We start from the raw sequence: 5,834 nt of genomic DNA, 5'->3' as shown, positions 1-5,834 counted from the left end.
TTAAATCTCACATACACATACATAATAACATTAATCCTATTTCTGCATTAGTCATGTTATAAAAGAAAAAAAAATCAGAGCAATGATGGAAAACCTCAAAATAGAAAAAAAAACAACAGCATCAAAAGCAAAAGAAATAGTATGGTTCATTTAGCATCTATACTCCGCAGTTCTTTTTTTTTTTTTTCCCCTGGATTTGGAGATCCTCTTCCATCACGAGGTCCCTGGAACTCTTCTGTGCCATTGCATTGGTGAGAAGAATATAGTCCATCACAGTAGATCAACACTCAATGTTGATGTTACTATGTACAATGTTCTTCTGGTTCTGCTCATCTCACTCATCATCAGCCCACGCAAGACCCTCCAGGTTTCTCTGAACTCCTCCTGCTCATAGTTTCTTATAGCACAATAGTATTCCATTGTATTCATATACCACAACTTGTCCAGCCATTCCCCAATTGATGGGCATCCCCTCAACTTCCAATTTTTTGCCACCACGTAAAGAGCAGCTATAAATATTTTTGTACATGTGGGTCCCTTTCCCCCTTCCATGATCTCTTTGGGAAAAAGACCCAAAAGTGGTATTGCTGGGTCAAAGGGTATGCACAGCTTTATCACCCTTTGGGGATAATTCCAAGTTGCTCTCCAGAATGGTTGGATCAGCTCACAGCTCCACCAACAATGGATTAGTGTTCCAATTTTCCCACAGCTTCTCCAACATTTATTATTTTCCTTTTTTGTCATTTTAGCTAATCTGATAGGTGTCAGGTGGTACCTCAGAGTTGTTTTTATTTGCATCTCTCTAATCATTAGAGATTTAGAGCATTTTTTCATATGGGAATAGATAGCTTTGGTTTCTTCATCAGAAAACTGCCTGTTCATATCCTTTGACCATTTCTCAATTGGGGAATGACTTGGGTTCTTATAAATTTGATTTAGTTCCCTATATATTTTAGAGATGAGGCCTTTATCAGAAGTACTGGCCTCAAAAATTGTTTCCCAGCTTTCTGCCTCCCTTCTAATTTTGGATGCATTGCTTCTGTTTGTACAAAAAATTTTTAATTTAATGTAATCAAAATCATCCACTTTGCATTTTATAATATACTCTATCTCTTGTTTGGTCAAAAACTGTTTTCCTTTCCAAAGATCTGATAGGTAGACTATTCCTTTCTCTCCTAATTTACCTATGGTATCACCTCTTATGTCTAAATCATGTATCCATTTTGACCTTATTTTAGTATAAGATGTTGGTCTGTGCCTTATTTCTGCCATACTATCTTCCAATTTTCCCTGCAGTTTTTGTCAAATACTGAGTTCCTATCCCAGAAACTGGAGTCTTTGGGTTTATCAGACATTACATTACTAGTGTCATTTACTACTGTATTTCCTGAGCCTAGCCTATTCCATTGATCTACCACTCTACTTTTTAGCCAGTACCAGATAGTTTTGATGACTGCCGCTTTATAGTAGAGCTCCAGGTTTGGTACCGCTAACCCATCTTCCTGTGAATTTTTTATCATTATTTCCCTGGATATTCTTGATTTTTTGTTTTTCCAGATCAATTTTGTTATTATTCCTTCTAGCTCTATAAAATAATTTTTATACGTCTGTGACAAAGAAAGAATATTCCCAAAACAATTCATCCCTATCCCAGAAAACTTCCAAAGACCAAGCCCTCCTCCATTTCAAAGATATTTTAAAGTCCAATATTTCTCAGTTCAAAAATCCCTTAAATTTTCCTCTTTAGATATTGAAGCCTCTTTCTGCCTCCCTCACCCCTGTTCCAGCCCCAGTCTTATGAGATCTTTTTCTAATGTGCTTCCAGATGGTTATGGGAGGAAGAAAAGTAGTGCCTCTCACAATTCTGCATCAGAATGGGGGAAATATTCTACACATCTTTCTAGTCCTTTCTGTTCTTTAATTAATTTCTCTTGGTTTTTGTCTTTGTCATTGCATGTTGAGGTTGACTTCTTTTTTAAAAATTCCATTTTGAGTATCTTATGGACAGTTATGGTACCAAAAAGAGCACTGGATTTAAAGCTGGGAGATTTGATTCTAAATCCTGCCACTCTCACCATGTCACATTGGGCAAGTCAATTCATCTAGTACAATGGATTTCTTCATCTGCAGAATGGGAATATTAATTCTTCTTCCTACCTCACATGATTATTGTGAGGATCCAGTGAAATCATGTACATAAGTACTTTTGAAACCATGAAGTGATCTACAAAGTATGAAGCACACTCTCTATCATGTGTTCATAATCTTTTCCAAGATATTTATTTGAGGAGGCTGGGGAAGGTGCATTGGGATACATGCATAATATTATTGTCATGCTCTCAGCAGACAGCTAGGTGGAATGTTGGTTAGAGTGCTGAGGTTGGATTCAAGAAAACCTGACTTTGAGCCTTGCTTCAGATAGTATCTACATGACCCAGGGAAAGTCATTTAACCTCTTCCACACTCAATTTCTCTTAGGTAAAATGGGGATAATAATACCTCCTTTGGTTGTTCTGAAGATCAAGTGAGATAATACCTGCAAAGAACTTTGAAAACTATAACGCACTATTACTACTACTACTACTACTACTACTACTACTACTACTACTACTACTACTATAACTACCACTACCACCCCCACCACCACCACCACCACCACCACCACTGTAATAGTAGTAATAGTGTCTTAGTCTGTCTCTGTCTTTCTTTCAGTCTCTATTACACATGCACCTGATGCAGATCACTCATTGGTTCAGAGTTGCAAGATTCTTCAAGATTCAGAGAAAATCAAAATGCCTATTGGACCTGTATGAACTAGCATTTAAGATACATCGAATTTTCTTGACAAATCGAATACAATTCGCTGTTGATTTAGACAAAACAAGAGGAGTTGTTCTTGATTAGATAGTTCCCATGATAAAAAAATGGAGCTTCCTGTTCAGATAACATAACTATCTTTAAAGTGACTTTTTAGCAACATCTTATTATGTTTCCTTGAAATGTAACAAAAAATCTTTGATGTTAAGAAAATGAAAAGTGGGTTGCCAGCTATTTATTTAAGCTACACATATTAGAATTATCAGCAATTTTTAGTTGTAAAGAGGAAGTTGATGTCAGGAGATTTAGAAGAGGGTTGAATCGAGAATTAAAAACATTATTTAGTGAAGCATATTCATTTTAATAAGCATTTTTATTTAAAGTTTAAAGTTCTAAATTCTATTTCCTTCCCCACCTCCCTGATGTGGTAAGCAATCAGACATAAGTTAAATATGTGCAAGTATGTAAAACATTACCCTATTAGTCATTTTGTATAAGAAAACCAGAATAAAAAGAAAAAATGAAAGAATTTGAAAAATAGCATGCTTCTGTCTGTGTTCAATTAATATCAGTTGTTTCTTTGGAGGTATACAGGATACTTCATTATTAGTCCTCTAGGGTTGTCTTTTATCATAGTATTACTGAAAATGGTTACGTCATTCACAGTTCATCAAAAAATATTGCTGTCACTGTGTATATCAATCTCCCCATCCTGCTCACTTCACTTTACATCAATTCATATAAGTATTTCTGGGCTTTCTGAAATCATCCTGCTTGTCATTTCTTATAGCACAATAATATTCCATTATAGTCATATACCACAGCTTGTTTAGCCATGCCATAATTGATGGGCATTCCTTTGATTTCTAATTCTTGGCTACCACAAAAAGAGCTGCTATAAATATTTTTGTACAAATAGATCTTTTTCTCTTTTTTTTGGGATGTCTTTGGGATATAAACCTAGCAGTGAGATTGCTGGATCAAAGGGTATGTACAGTTTGATAGCCCTTTGGGCATAGTTCCAAATTGCTCTCCAGGATGGTTGGATCTTTTCACAATTACACCAACAGTGGATTAGCATTCCAGTTTTCTCACATTCCCTCCAGCATCCAACATTTTCCATTTTTGTTATGTTTGCCACTCTGATAAGTGTAAGGTGGTACCTCAGAGTTGCTTTAATTTGCATTTCTCTGATCAATAGTGATTTAGAGCACTTTTTCATGACTATAGTTTTGATTTCTTTATCTGAAAACTTCCTCTTGATATCCTTAGACCATTTATTAATTGGGAAATGACTTGTATTCTCATAAATTTGACTTGGTTCTCTATATATGTAAGAAATGGGGCCTGTATCAAAGATACTTTTTGCAAAAATTCTCTTTCAGATTTTTGCTTTCCTTATAATTGTGGTTGCATTGATTTTGCTTGTGCAAAAGCTTTTAAATTTTATATGATCAAAATTATCTATTTTACATTTTGTTATGGTCTCTATATCTTTTCTGGTCCTAAATTCTTTCCCTGTCCATAAATCTGACAGATAAATGATTCCACATACTTTTAATTTACTTATGGTATCACAATTTGTGTGCAAATCAAGTACCCATTTTGACCTTATTTTAGTATAGGATATGACATGTTAGTCTATACCTAGTTTCTGCCATAGTGTTTTCCAGTTTTCTTTGCAGTTTTTGTCAAATAATGAGATATCACCCCAAAAGTTTGGATCTTTGGGCTTTTCATATATAATACATTACTATAGTCTTTTCCAATAGTGTAATTTGTACCTCTTCTGTTCCACTGATCCATTTCTTAGCCAGTACCAGTATTGCTTTATAATACAGTTTGAAATCTGGTATGGCTAGATCACCTTCTTTCCCATTTTTTTTTCCATTTATTCCCTTGGTATCTTTGAGCTTTCGTTTTCCAGATGAATTTTGTATTTTTTTCTAGCTCTATAAAATGTTTTTGATTGGTATGACAACTAAATAAATAGATTAATTTAGGTAGGATTGTCATTTTTATTATATTGGCTGAGCCCACCCATGACCAATTCATATTTTTCCAATTGTTTAGATCTGAATTTATTGGTGAGAAGCGTTTTGTAGTTCTGTTCATGTAATTCCTGAGTTTCTCTTGGCAGGTAGACTCCCAAGCATTTTATATTGTTTACAGTTATTTCAAATGGAATTTCTCTTTCTATGTGATTCTGATGGGTGGTTTTTTTGGTAACATATAGAAAAAGGATATTCATATTGTGGTAAAAAGTGAGAGCTTTTAACAGTCTGTAAGGACGCCAGTTTTTGAAGGACCACCATTTTGGGGAGGAGACCTGACGAGCCGCCCGTGCATCTGCTAAGCACTCCACCTCCATCTGCTAAGCACTCCACATCTGGGGTGCTAGCTTAAAAGGCAAGGAGAGAATGGAAGTGAGGTCTTCTTTGGCGCTTTTGGTCTTTTGCTCTTGCTCTCACTCACTGGCTCACTCGGTACACACACACACTGACTCAAGTTCATTAGCATGGTCCTTGGTGATTGGCCTGGTTCTCTGTAACAACACGTGCTTGACGCGGTTCTCAACCTCAGAGGTGGCTTTGGGTTTTTGGTGAGTTCTATACGGAATATAGACTAAGCTTAGATCTAAGACTATTTGTTTGTGTTTCTACTTTCCTATCTCTCTAATCAACATTACCTTGTAATTCCCAAACAATAAAAGCTCTAACTAAAGATCAGAGGCTTCTTTCACTTACTGGTCTGGGAGATAAATAAGGGAAAGGTTAAAGGGGAGTTTAATGCTCTTGTATCCAATTTTAAATCTCACAATATATTCATTTAAGCATGAAGGAAGGAAGTAGAGAAGGATGGAGGGATGAATGAAAAGGAAGGAAGGAGGGAGAGATGAAGGGGTGAGTGAAGGAAAAAAGAAAAAAAGAGAGCAAAGGAAGGATATAGAGAAGTAGAGGAGGGAGGAAAGGCTGAAAACAAGAAAGGAGAGAGGAAGGAAAGCATTTATTAAATGC

Source organism: Dromiciops gliroides, chromosome 3 (assembly GCF_019393635.1).
Source record: "Dromiciops gliroides isolate mDroGli1 chromosome 3, mDroGli1.pri, whole genome shotgun sequence".
In the NCBI taxonomy this organism is placed as follows: Eukaryota; Metazoa; Chordata; class Mammalia; order Microbiotheria; family Microbiotheriidae; genus Dromiciops; species Dromiciops gliroides.
The sequence above is the reverse complement of the archived record's forward strand: the minus strand, read 5'-3'. Positions refer to the sequence as shown.